The 15364-nt window shown below is 34.3% G+C and overlaps 1 long non-coding RNA gene across 1 annotated transcript; it reads right to left on the bottom strand.

Annotated features, from left to right (window-relative positions):
- Window positions 1-12616: 12616 nt before the first annotated feature.
- On the bottom strand, window positions 12617-14681 carry LOC128226681 (uncharacterized). The gene is made up of 3 exons (XR_008259717.1): window positions 14658-14681; window positions 14229-14416; window positions 12617-13242 (listed from the first exon to the last, which is right to left on the bottom strand). It is a non-coding gene; the product is annotated as an uncharacterized LOC128226681 (long non-coding RNA).
- Window positions 14682-15364: the final 683 nt, after the last annotated feature.

Genomic DNA, 15364 nt, shown 5'->3' with positions numbered 1-15364 from the left:
CAATAGTTCATTATTTCATTCGAGAAACGTTAAAAAAATACTTCATTTCATTTAGGATAACCTTTCAGTAATCCTTTCTTACCCATTCGGTAAATAGAACGACCCGACTGTAACCGGAAACATTTTTTTTCAAATGACGTCACAATAACGCGAGAAGAAAGCAACCATTTGAAATCACTTTTAAACGTAAAATTGAAACACTCTTGGCAACAATACGTTAAAAATATAATAACTTAACACTTTCTAAAATGTTGTTTTATAGTTTACGGGACCTGCTGACACAGTACAAACAATAATAAGTCTTAGCCCTGAGAATTTTACCACTACAAAAGCTGTCCCGGGCATGCGGACGCACCAATGGTCAACATCTGTAAACTTCATGTACATGTATGTTCTTCACCAAAGAATATTTAGGAGCCTTAAAAAACTGATATAACTGTATGAATACTGTTTTTAGAAATGATCTCGAACAATATGTGACCGTATAGCAGAATGTGTTCAATGCTCCTCAAAGTCAAATTCAGAAAAAAATACATCTTGACTGATGAACCCGATATTATTTTGAAGTTTTGCGTTAAAGTGAGCTATGCATTGTTACGCTGTAATTCAATTCATCGTTGTCAATATACGACTTGCGCCAGCAACTGTTTTTGACAAATAAAGCTCACGAATTTCTGGCTCTTCTCTACGTTAAAGGAACGTACGGTGGAAAAAATAAAGATAAACTACTAAATATAAATTTATTTTTATTTGGGTTTTGCAATATCTAGGTACGGCGCTCCCGTAAATCTAAAGATAAAAAACGCTGGACTGAATACAAAGTTTTGCCCTTAATCGAACGTTTGGTTAAAAATGTAGGGTGTCTTTCGGGATTAAACTCGAAATTCAAATACCGTTTATTCAATGACCTCCATATTCACCCAGATGCTTAAGGCCGTCACACAACATGGTTAAATAGCTTCATATTAACATAGGTGTTAAATACGGCCCTTTATTTACTTTTTTTACGTTTTTATTTGACCTATTTCTTGCTGTTTTGGTTTTTGATTTTTTGACATACACATATAACATTTATGCATTCATTTGTAAGACAACACGGCGTTATAATAGTCGAGAGCGCTGTCCTACGACAGCTCTAGTTTTATTGAATCATTTAGTATTGCATGAAGATACATTTACACTCAAAATGGAGAGAAAAAGGACGTTCAAACAAAGTGGCCACAAGATTTTTCCATTCATTTTAATTGTTTGTCTTGAAATGTGTCAATATTTTGCGAAAATGCGTGGAAGCCAGTGATATAATACTGCTGAAAAAATTCAGATCCGAGATTTTCATATTTAGGTTAAAAAATTGATGTTTTATGCATTTGTCTTAAACCGTTAGTAACGCTTTTAGCCATAAAACATTAATTTTCAAACGGAAGTATGAAATCTGCGCGATCTGATTAATGCAAACATTGCTCATTCGAAGGGAAAAAACTTACAAAGTTGTCAAAACGGTAAATTGTGAGAGTGCAGCTTTAAGTTTCTATGAACTGTATTTGTAGATATTACAAAACAAAAATGATCAGCAAAACTCATAAAATAAGAAAGTGACTATATTTCAAGTGGGGGATACATTTAGCTTATACAAATACCTATATATCCATGATACACCATCTCCAATCAAAAACAAAAGTATTCGCCAAATTAAGATATATTATCATTTTTTTATATTTCAGATATTCATTCATCCGATGGCATATTCAATGTTACGTGAGCTTTAGTAATAACCGTCTTTGGTTGGTCTTTCAAAATCTTGTCATGGCAGCAACAGTTCATTATGTCTTAACTAGTAGTTAGGCTAATTAAGAGTCTTACAAAATATCCATCCTAGTTCGATTCATTTCTGTTTTTCTTATCATGCAACTAATCAAGTCTCTGATGGCATCCTTTCTGGAACTTAATATGGATGGATTGCCATTATGGGCTTGGTTGAATCATTAGACCACTAGACCATTACGCCGAGCATAGAACAAAATTCTAGTTAACACCTTAACAAGATGTTCTATTAAGTACAAAAAGGATCTTTCAGGAGTTGTCATAAAAATACAATGTTATTCAACGATTTCAAGAAATGTGTAAGAAATCCAGCCTTTAGCGAGCTTACTGACACATTTTCTGAACGAAATATGGTGTACGTGCGTGAAATAAAATTGTGCATTTTATAATGAAAATTGGCATATTAATTTCAACATATGAATAATTATATTTAAATCATTTTACTTCAATGATAAAAACTAAAAGAGCATATGATTAAAGTAAAGATAAAAATATAAGTGTTTTTAATTAATAGCTACGTTTCCATAAAATCCCCAAATAAAAACGTGCCAGACATAACCCATATTTTTATCTCCATTTAAGCATAAATTATGCATTTTGTTTTGATCATTTAAGTCAAATGAACAAAAATTAGATCATGCATGAAATTTAAAAAAGGCATTAAATTTGCAATAACCTGTATTGCAGCGCTAAGAGCTAGCACTGTTGCTCCGACTTGATTAATTCGTTTGCATGGGATGTTTGTATCCGGTTGCTGTCGACTTAGAATTACTTTATCACGTTACTTTCTTACGTAATTTTTATTATTGTCAAGATGATGCTTACTCTGGTGGTGAGGCGTATATTTGTAATTTTAAACTTATTTTGACAATATGAGTTAAGGCAAGTGTGAGGTTATTGACAAACACATAAGTTGAAGCCCCCAGTAGAACTCGTGTTTCACTGACCGTTAGGCGGTAGTCCTATCATATATCAGAAAAGCAATTTTGAATAGTGTGTTGTCTGCTTTTGGTGAATGTGTATCTGATGTTCAAATATTTATGTTGAACTTCCTAGTTCGTTGTTTTGGGGTTCTTGTCTCGTGCCTCTAAAAGGGTTTATTATATTTATTTTAGAGGTATGAGATTGTCCCAGTAGGTGTGTTATCGTATTTCACATTTCGTTCCCAATTGTTTGTGTAATTATAAAATTGTACACTCTTCAAAGCATTGTTCCAATAACTGCAGTTAAACACTCTCAACAGTGGAAATACTGAGGATTGGTCGTCATAAAGGGTGAGCAATGGAGAAGATAAATATGCCTAGCTGGAGAACAAGAATGTTAGAGAAGGACCTTCTATAAAAATATCAAATAAAAGGAATTCAAGAGTTTACAAAATATTAAGTAGTATTTTAAAATTGTAGATGTTTTCTTGTGAGGTTTTATTTATTTAAGGCTCCATGTGTGTACTCATGAAATTTCACATTTAACGATTTATACGGAAGCTCTTAGGGAATATAGCGTTATTTTGAATTGTAAATCTTGAAAAACTTTCCCATTTCCAAGTCAGATTGTTTCCCTGTCACGGTGGTCGCAATTTATGTAAAACATGGCATTATAAAACAATTTAAAATCCATTTTGATGAGTTTACAATTTTGCGCACATCTTTGGAGATTAAAAACACGATAAAAATCGTCTTTCGAAATGAATTCGACGTTCACATCAATTTTCGGTGAGAGGAAATGGAATGACGGATGTATTAATTCAAATAAATCATATTTCGACTGACAAATAGGGATAATAATATTAGTTTGATGATTTGTGTGGTTGTGGTTGAATTAAGTACACATCGAACGAGACGTAGGTCGAGAGCAATGTTTCTTTACGCAAGCCAAAAGAAGTGATTCAATCCAACCGGTATTTCTTTATTTTATACGTTGGAATTGTTTTAAATAGAAGAAAACACATTATTCACAAACGCATTTAAACTTGCCAATAAAGTCTATTATCTTTAGAGTAGAATTGCGGAAGTAGATTTGCGCAAGCGACAGAAACCCGTCCAACATCAACTCCTGTGATTTTGTATGCATTGGCAAATTCTCGTTGTCCAAACGATGCATGTGTTCAACTGAATCCAGTTATACATATACTATTATTTGTACACAGCTTTTAGTACTTGAAACTATAGTGTGGCTTTGGTGAGTGTGTACAAAGTGTTATACTATATTCACAGTACCGGAATGAAACGGTGAAATATACGTTGCTGTTTTCCGATTATTTTGACATAATGAGATATTTGAGTTAATCTTCATATAACGTCAGTTTATTTATCGACACTCATTACGTGACTAATATGCTCAATATACACACAACATGGCTGTCCAATAAAACAGATAACGCAAGGAAGATGGAAACTGCTGCAAACAACGTTTGAACAGAGCCGGGCAGATTTACATCGGTTGATGGAAATTTGTGAAAGAAATTTCCAATGCTCTTAATGACACCGTGTTGGCTAAATCATTCATTGATGTTTAAGTGTGGGAGATGATCACGTAATCCATAAATATGGGTCAGGTATGTGATGCGCCATCTTCCCATCGTAAACATTTGTCTTTAAAAAAAACCCCACATAACATCAATGCAGGGTCAGCCCGGCTGAAGGAGTACCTCGGACCTACAGTACTTAAGGTTACGAGTTCCAAGTAATTTTAAATTCCACAATTCATTGTCAAGTAACAGGCGGGACCACCCCCAAAATACAAGTAATCTTGACAAATGCCATTACGAATGACCTTGACCACATTCGGTTATCAGTAATAGATTGGAAGTATATATCGGTTAATCCTCATCTGTGTCAACGGTTTTTCTATCAGGGATAATTATTATATAATTAGAAAGTGTTCAGGCAGTATAATTATAATATAAGCCTTTATTTATTTGTGAATATAAACAAATACGCTGACCAAACTAGAAAAATGTGGCTTTAAGGGTTTTTACCCAATCATATGGATCACATGAGGGCATGGCAAACTCAAATGGTATTTGGTATCAATTTTATAGAGTTGTTTTCGTTTTGTACAGAATATGTCAGGAAAAGGTAATGGACTAGGTTTATATTTCAAACACATCTCATTTGTCCGGTAAGCCCAGTCATTAGTGCACTCGCTTCAGATAAAGGCGACCCGGGTAGGTTAGCCTAAGGTACAGTACGGATTGTAGTATTGCCAGATAAACGACAGTACGGATTTCAGCAGGTGCTTGGATGGTCTATTTACGTCATAGATATTTGTGTAAATAGAAAAATTTGCCTTTGCAGCAAAGTATTAAGGTTGACAATGTTTATCATAAATTTCTCTTGTCAAAATGAATTCAATTTTGATTGTGTTTATATAAAATAATAATGTAAGTAGTTGCCACATTTTCCCATGATTATTTTATGAAATAATTTGGGTAAATCAAACAATTAAGAAATAAAGGAAGATCTACACTGTACTTTATCTTTGATTTAGATTTAGCTAATACAGTATAATTTAGTATTTTAGTACTCCATATAAACAGCTGCTTCTGAGTCTTTAACGGTTTTTGAATAGGCGAAAGTTCCCTATAATCGCATTATTGTGCCTAGTATTTTAGAAGGTGTAAACAAAGGTCCATGCCTTTAATTTTAATACCTATCAATCCTTTATTTATGTTCATCATGAAAAGCATCCAACTTTGACACTGAAATTTAAGACATCCATTACGTTTTGAAGTATTTTGACTGTAAATCATATGACTGTAGCAATCATTGCTTTTGAACGTGTTCCAAAGCACTGTAGTTTATCAAATGACCATATATCTCTATGCTGGTGGTCATAGCTGGGGGACACGTTCTAAAGCACTGTAGTTTAACAGTTGACCATATATCTTTATACTGGTGGTCATAGCTGGGGGACACGTTCTAAAGCACTGTAGTTTATCAAATGACCATATGTCTTTATACTGGTGGTCATAGCTGGGGGACACGTTATAAAGCACTGTAGTTTATCAAATGACCATATATCTTTATACAGGTGATCATAGCTGGGGGACACGTTCTAAAGCACTGTAGTTTATCAAATGACCATATATCTTTATACAGGTAGTCATAGCTCGGGGACACATTCTAAAGCACTGTAGTTTATCAAATGACCATATATCTTTATACTGGTGATCATAGCTGGGGGACACATTCTAAAGCACTGTAGTTTATCAAATGACCATATATCTTTATACTGGTAGTAATAGCTCGGGGACACGTTCTAAAGCACTGTAGTTTATCAAATGACCATATATCTCTATACTGGTGATCATAGCTGGGGAACACGTTCTAAAGCACTGTAGTTTATCAAATGGCCATATATCTTTATACTGGTAGTAATAGCTTTGGGACACGTTCTAAAGCACTGTAGTTTATCAAATGACCATATATCTCTATGCTGGTGGTCATAGCTGGGGGACACGTTCTAAAGCACTGTAGTTTATCAAATGACCATATATCTTTATGCTGGTGATCATAGCTGGGTTACACTTTCTAAAGCACTGTAGTTTATCAAATGACCATATATCTTTATACTGGTGGTCATAGCTGGGGGACACGTTCTAAAGCACTGTAGTTTATCAAATGACCATATATCTTTATACAGGTGATCATAGCTGGGGGACACGTTCTAAAGCACTGTAGTTTATTAAATGACCATATATCTTTATACAGGTAGTCATAGCTCGGGGACACATTCTAAAGCACTGTAGTTTATCAAATGACCATATATCTTTATACTGGTGATCATAGCTGGGGGACACATTCTAAAGCACTGTAGTTTATCAAATGACCATATATCTTTATACTGGTAGTAATAGCTCGGGGACACGTTCTAAAGCACTGTAGTTTATCAAATGACCATATATCTCTATACTGGTAGTAATAGCTTGGGGACACGTTCTAAAGCACTGTAGTTTATCAAATGACCATATATCTCTATACTGGTAGTAATAGCTTGGGGACACGTAATTTGTTAAGTGTTAAATCATAAGGAAAGGAGTGTTAAAACAAAAATAGCAAAAGCTGGAGCCCTTTAGCAAAATAATGTTGAAGACCACAATTTATTACCGGGAAAACTAATATTTGGTCCAAAAACAAAAGCGAGTCACTTTTAAGTACTGCATTCAGTTTACTTGGTATATGCCTTCCAGATGCGTAGTCAGGCTTTACTGAATGTTACGCACGAAAGGGGGATGGTGTTGAAGGAGGAATATCCCTGTAGCTGTAGGGGGGCTCCCCAAGGAAAAAAAATGAAATATAGAACTAACATGTTGGGCACTGATGTGTATTTGGAGGGATTTATAGGTTCGGGGCCGCCGACCTTGTAGTAACCAAGTGATTGATTTAGGCTCAGTAAGCTATCCAACACAGAGAAAAAATGCTTACTATAGCTGATCTTCCCTTTATTCTGATATCAATATTTAGCTTAGCCCTTGAATTTGATGCCATTTTTTGCCATATTTAGTTTTTCATTTTTCAAATTGATGTTACACACATGCGTAAGTGCATAATGCTGGCTACGCCCCAGCCTTCAATGCTTCATATGCGTAGTTATGGCGGTGACAGCTGATGTGAAGTTTTAAATCTTAAGCAATGCAGTTTATCAACTGATCACCTGGAATCATGACTTGAAATTGGATGTTCACCTGGATACACTTGAGGAGCAAAGAGGTCATGTTATGTTTGGAAAACTATGAAAAAAAAGTTGTTTGATTTGAAGTCTACAGATAAAACTCAGGATCTATAGAAGTGTAAGAAATGTGGTTAGAATCAGTAAAGACTTAAAAGAAAGTCTTCACTGGATGTGTTAAGAAATAGGTAACTTTTGGTTTAATGAAGACATGGAATTAGAGAAAAAAGGTCACATTGGATTAAGAAAGTGATCTACAAGAATAGGTTTATGTGAAGAAAACTACTAGCTCAACAATTGGATTCACCTGAGGAGTTACAAGAACATTGGATTAAGAAGATATACAAAAATAGGTTGGATTATGTGAAGCAACTACTAGTTAAACGGATTTGGATTCACCTGAGGAATTACAAGAAACTATATGATAAAGGTCTTTTTTACTGTGCTTTGAAAAAAGTTCATCTGAAATGGGCCAAAGTTGAAGAGAAGATTGAAAAAATATGAAAGAATTGTGTGGATTTTAGATGACATGATTGAGTCTGTGACAAAAAACACTTCCATTGTTGGTAGTTTTCTATGCTTGGTGAAATTGAGAAATAATTTTTCATACAAGTATGGTTACTTATCTGCATGGAAAAATCAACATAAGCGGAACTTATGTGAACTGTGCCACAAATTAATTCTCCTGAAAGTACACAGTAACTATTATACACTTTCGTTTGCAAATCACCCTGGAATACATAGATCAAGGGTCTGAAGCATTGATTGATCTTGGCTTTTGTTCACGCTTAAACCACCAAGTGAATTTCCTTTCAAGTCTGACAGCTATGGCCTGTCATTTAACTTCATGCATCATTTTGCTAACATCATCTGCAATTTGACCTGTTGTTTAACTAATCACATAGAACTTTCTACCAAAAAGTGGGCTCATTTCCACACAAACCATCCATGTTCAGTTTGCATTGATCTCCCCTTCACCAGGGCTTTAAAGTATGCTTGCAACAACTGCATGGTTACAAAGGGAAATCTTTAAAGAGTTGATCATGACTACCTGGGTTATCTTTTAAGAGTTGATCATTACCGTACTACCTGGGATATCTTTGAAGAGGGGATCATGAATATCTGGGATATTTTTTAAGAGTTGATCATGACTACCTGGGATATCTGTGAAGAGGGGATCATGACTGTCTGGGATATCTTTTAGAGGTGATCATGAATATCTGGGATATCTTTTAATAGTTGATCATGACTACCTGGGATATCTTTGAAGAGGTGATCATGACTACCTGGGATATCTTTGAAGAGGTGATCATGAATATCTGGGATATTTTTAAAGAGTTGATCATGACTACCTAGGATATCTTTGAAGAGGTGATCATGAATACCTGAGATATTTTTGAAGAGGTGATGATCATGAATATCTGGGATATTTTTAAAGAGTTGATCATGACTACCTAGGATATCTTTAAAGAGGTGATCATGAATACCTGAGATATCTTTGAAGAGTTGATCATGACTGCCTGGGATATCTTTGTGAAGAGGTGATCATGACTATCTGGGATAGATATCTATGAAGAGGTGATCATGACTACCTGGGATAGATATCTTTGAAGAGGTGATCATGAATAACTGGGATATCTTTGAAGAGGTGATCATGAATAACTGGGATATCTTTGAAGAGGTGATCATGAATACCTGGGATATCTTTTAAGAGGTGACCATGCATACCTGGGATAACTTGAAAGAGTTTATCGTGACTACCTTTACCTGGGATATCTTTGAAGAGTTCATCATGACTACCTGAAGGTGGTATAAATTAACCATCTGCTTTTTGCAAAATGGAAAAATGATTTTAATCATGCCTTAATACATGTAACAGATACTTTTTCAAGCTTCCTGTTGACCTTATAAGGATTATAGTAATCACTTCATACAAGAAATCAACATTTTTAAATACTTTATTTGAAATCATAATATGAAAATAAAATAAATCCATTCAAACAAGTGCTGACACAGCAATTTGACAAATGTTCTGGACAGGGTTTACTTTACACAGAAAGTTCAATGTTCTGTTTGCATACATAAAAGCCCATATTAGGGAGAAACATTTACAGATGTGCATCATGATGAACCCACTGGTTAAATGAAATTTTAAAAGTTTGAAGGCAAAAGCTGTTACATTTGAGATGAACAGTTACCTTAAATGGAGCTTTAAGCAAAAATCTTAGCAATACACAATCTAATATAAAAGTAAGGTAAAAAAAGTTCTTAGTTTCAGCTAACTTCTAAAATAAATAGGGTTGGTCAGTATGCTTTTTTTCTAAAAAAAACAAGAGGCCCATGAGTGCCTATGCTCTAGTGGCATGGCTCATGTGGTTATTTTTGATCCAGAGCATGTATGTATGAGTAATAGCCAACAAACATATTGTTCACGTTTTGTGTTTGAGTTAGCTTAAAACGTTGCACATTTAACATCTGAGAACAGAAAGTGTTGTAAGCAGATTAGTTGCATGAACTACTAGTATTCTAATATGTGCCAAGTAAAGGTCATCTGAGGAGAATAAAATTTGCTACAAAACTGTACTATTGGTCAAATTTTCATTTTTGTAGCTTTAAAAGGACAAAATGAATGGTGGCCCCGGCCCAGGGCACATAATTTCAACTGTTTTGCTAGCAGTCTACATATAATGCTCCACAACAAATATCAAAGATATGAGCCTTGTGGTTTGAAACAAGAAGATTTTGAAAATATTTCTTAAAAAACTTGTGACCCCTGGGGGCAGTGCCAGTTTTGACCCTAGGGGCATAATTTGAACAACCATGGTAGCAGACCAATAAAATAATCCTTATTCAAAATAACAAGGGTCTGCATAGTTGTTTCAGACATAAAGATTTTCAAACATTTCCCAATTTAGTATACCAAACCGGTGAACCAGTGGCGTGGCCAATAATGACCCCAGGGGCCTAATTTGAACAATTTTTCACATGAATTTGTGACTTTACATGTAAACTTGTCTAAAAATAGACTTCGCTCATGTAGACTTGGCTAAAAATAGCATTTTTTTTTACTTTTGAGGCCCATAATCTAGGTATGCATGGGCAGATCTGGTTTTCGAAAGGAACCAAGCTCTAATTGATATCTTAATACGGTACAAGTTTCATCTATATACAATTAAAACTGAAGACTGTACCATGTTCACAAGCAATTGTTTACAGTCGCACAGACGTTCAAGGCCTATAATCTAGGCATGCATGGGCAGATCTGACTGGTTTTCGAAAGGAACCGAGCTCTATTGGATATCTAAATACTGTTTTATTGAGATACAATCATAACTAAAGACTGTATGGTGTTCACAAGCAATTGTTTACAGGCGCTAGGAAGCACATACTACGTACACATTACCATCGCATCAGATATTCTGATCTTTGGCCAGTAAAGCTAAAATTAAAACCGTGATAATGTACCAAAACTACCTATATCAGGGTATATCACTATTGTATTCTTTTTAGGATATACAAGAGCTGTCATGGGGCAGTGCCCTCAACTATATGCTGCTTTGTCTTAGAAATGAATACAATAATGATAAAGGTAATATGCAATAAAGAGACAAAATAAAAATTAAGCATGAAATGCTGCAATGCAAAAATAACAACAAGTTTTCAATGATTGACAGACAAACCTAATTAATTAAGCCTTTGTTGTGCGATTAAGTTTCAATATTTTTTTGTTTTAGTGACCTTGATCCTATGGGCCCCGAAAGCAATTCTATAATACTTTGTATACTAAGTTTGTAGATGTATTTGATGCTGCCCTCCTCCTGGCCTGCCAACACAATGACACAGTCATGTCATTTTTATAACCAGGTTTCACTTTACAGGTTAACAAGAGCTGTCGTAAAACAGTGCGCTCTACTACGCCTCTTGGAATTGGACGTAAATACAATAATAGTGTGATGTGCCTGTAAAAAGCAATAAAACAATCAAATAAAAAAAGTGAATAAGAATCACAATGTGACAAAACAAGGTTTGATTTGGTTAAGATTATAAAAATGTGCCTGTCAAAATAAAAAAATAACAAGAAGCCAACGCGGCAACGCCGCATAAAGCTTGATTTTTTATTTGACAATGCAATTTTGCAAACCTAGGATTTGAGCTAATGACCTAGTATTTTTAACCAAACAGACCCATATTTATATTTATCGGAGATATCATTCATACAAATAACCTGATCAACAGAAACTATTCCATTTGTGTGAGGAAAAACGAACATTTTATAAATACATCAGCTTTTCCAAAAAGATCTGTCCCAGAGACCTAGTTTTTGACCCTAGATGACACACTTTATCATCTAAGATTTCATGTACACAAATATTTTTAAAGTTAATTAAAATTTAAATTTTTGAAAAATATGGTTAGATCTGAAATTCATGATTGGGATGTGTGTTTATAAAATAACAACTGAATTTAGTTATTAACTGATATGGATAGCTTTGGTAAGCATGGATTTTTTTTATGACATCAGGAAAGTATTTCCTAAGATTTGACCTAGTGACCTAGTTTTTGATCTGAGGTGACCTATATTCACAAATGATTAAGACAACATGTAGACAAATATTCTGACCAAGTTTAAAAAAGATTTGACTAAAATTAATGAATTTTTATGACTGTGGGATTCTTTCTTCTAAAATTTGACCTTGTGACCTAGGTTTTGACCGGGGATGACCCATATTATAGAACTTTTAAGATATTATGCAGACAAATATTCTGACCAAGTTTCATAAAGATTTGACAAAAATTGTTCAATTTATGATGTGGAATGATTTTCCTAAGATTTGACCTAGTGACCTAGAATTTGACCCCGGATGACCCATATTAAAAAACTTTCAAGATAGTATGCAGACAAATATTCTGACCAAGTTTCATAAAGATATGAAAAAAATGTTGAATTTATGACATGGAAATATTTTCTCTAAGATGTGACCTAGTGACCTAGAATTTGACCAGGGATGACCCATATTCATACATCTTCAAGATAACATGCCGACAAATAGTCTGACCAAGTTTGATTACCATTGGATAAAAACTCTTGATTTTATTACATAAAATGAAAACTTTAACCCAGAATTGTTAATGATAGTATAGCCCACCTATTCTTCGAATAGTCGAGCTAAAAATGAACAAATAATAATTTGCAATGCTAATAAGCTCTTGCTCAATTTCATCATGTCCCTTTCACATATGAGTTGGACTGATATATCAATCACTAAATATTAATGGTCCTAGGTCAAAGAATTCAAGGTTCATTGTGCAGAATAACCACTGTTAGCCATTACCTTCACCTTCGACCAAAAAACTCCGAAAACAATACTTGTCATGTTCTGGTCAAATATAACCTACCATTAATGTTTCATGGATTGAAGTCAACCTACAAAATGTATTTTCAAATTATTCAAAAATATAAATGTGTCTGTTTGAAATATAAATGTGTCTGTTTGAAAACATACGCTAAAACATATGCCCATTTGTTTTTACAATAGTGGCATAATACATATAAAATACAATAAATCAATGACACAATGCAGCACAAAAGAGGTCTTTTATATCACAGATTCTCTGCAAGCCAAGGTAGGGTAATTCCATCCAAAGAGCATGCAAACTGACAACAGCCTGTTGAAGAGATTTTCCTGAGGAACAATCCTGGGTATTCATTCCCTTCCTTCTGTCAGAGTAGAGACGTTTCAAACTGACAGCCTGCAATTTTAATGTACATATTTGAAAACTGTTTATATTCACAGTGACTTTTTATAAAAAAAAATACATAAAGTGATGTTACATAAAATGTTGCCCATATACAATAAAATGATTAAACAGACTATCATAAACAATAAGTCTACAAGTACGGTATAAGGCCTTAAAGGGACTGTACACCAGACTGGCACTAAAAATGTTTTTTTTCTGTAACATATCTCAGGACAATTATTTAATAGAATGTGTTACGCTTTTATGTCATAATTGTAAAAAAAGTACAAACATGTAAAAAAAAATGTGTCACCAAAATTGAAGTCCAGTGTTGTATCAACTGTACTACGAAGGCTTACTTTTTACATAAAGTGATGTTACATAAAATGTTGCCCATATACAATAAAATGATTAAACAGACTATCATAAACAATAAGTCTACAAGTACGGTATAAGGCCTTAAAGGGACTGTACACCAGATTGGAACTAAAAAAGTTTTTTTTCTGTAACATATCTCAGGACAATTATTTAATAGAATGTGTTACGCTTTTATGTCATAATTGTAAAAAAAGTACAAACATGTAAAAAAAAATGTGTCACCGAAATTGAAGTCCAGTGTTGTATCAACTGTGCTACGAAGGCTTACTTCAATCAAGTGGTATATTAAAGCTATACACCTAACTTGGATATATCATGTGATAACATCGACTAGCCAATCACGCATAAGAAATTAATTCTACTAGGTAGACATACCCAGTAATCTTTTTGAATGGAAAAATATGAAATAACTGCTAAACTTAATAAACTTGCAATTTGATCATCTGGTGCACACTGTTGCTTTAACAGCAATTAAAAAAAACAACACATTCATGAAACCAATTATATAATTTACTTTGCCTGTATATAATTATTTAAAACTATATTTATTTTTTTTTAATTATTTTTCGTTTTAAATACAGAAATGCTTATGCTGAGGACTTGGAAAGTTCTATTCTTACACATGGAAGTGGTGCAGAATGTATCCATTAATAGCCACGGCCGCAGATGTAATTCTGTAGATGTTTTCATGGCTGCTACTGATATCATGGACTCAACGGCATGGTCAACTGTTGGTCCAGGCAGCGATATATCTGCCATCTCTGTGGAAGGCTCTGGATGAAGGGCGGCAAAGGTCCATGACCAACTCCTAATAGCAAAATGAATTATTATTCAGAGTATGAGATGCACTATTTATTGAACATGTAAATGTACATGGGTATATCATTTTTGTTCTCACTCATCAACTCAATACTCTTTAAATCGTTGTTTATATTTCAATCCTGTACTTGTGTATAGACCTGTACTTGTTCATAGACATTTCCTTTAGGCCTGGCGGAAACAATAAATGTCTTATCATACAAAATTACAAACACAAAGCACAGTCTTACCAGTTGGCGTTTCAACACAGTTTGTATTTCAACATTCCAGAAGCAAGCACGTGTAGACAGACACCAAGCACACACTTTAGGGTGATAGTGGTGGTGGTCATTTTGTGCTATTGTGCATCTAATAGCTTGTTAACTGCTACAGGTCTTTTTAGGCCAAATCTAAAAAAAATGAACATCTGTCAATTGACCTACAGTGCATGAGAAAGTCACCTTTATAGAGTTATATGGTAAGAGAATTTAATAAAAAAACAGAGCTTTTAAGGTAAAGTCCAGTCAAAATCTCTAATATAAATGTGTATGGTCAGTGGAATAAGAACACAGCTGAAGACAATATACTTCCTGCCATATAAACCAGTGTTAGGTATAGATATGTACCGGAGTATATACAGTCATCTGTTAAACTACAGTGCTTTAGAACGTGTCCCAAAGCTATGATAACTAGTATAGAGATATATGGTCATTTGATAAACTACAGTGCTTTAGAACGTGTCCCAAAGCTATGATAACTAGTATAGAGATATATGGTCATTTGATAAACTATAGTGCTTTAGAACGTGTCCCCCAGCTATGACTACCTGTATAAAGATATATGGTCATTTGATAAACTACAGTGCTTTAGAACGTGTCCCCCAGCTATGACTACCAGTATAAAGATATATGGTGATTTGATACACTACAGTGCTTTAGAACGTGTCCTCGAGCTATGA

Source organism: Mya arenaria, chromosome 3, assembly GCF_026914265.1.
Source record: "Mya arenaria isolate MELC-2E11 chromosome 3, ASM2691426v1".
Taxonomy (NCBI): Eukaryota; Metazoa; Mollusca; class Bivalvia; order Myida; family Myidae; genus Mya; species Mya arenaria.
Note: the sequence above shows the minus strand (reverse complement) of the source record. Positions and strands in the feature narration are given on the sequence as shown.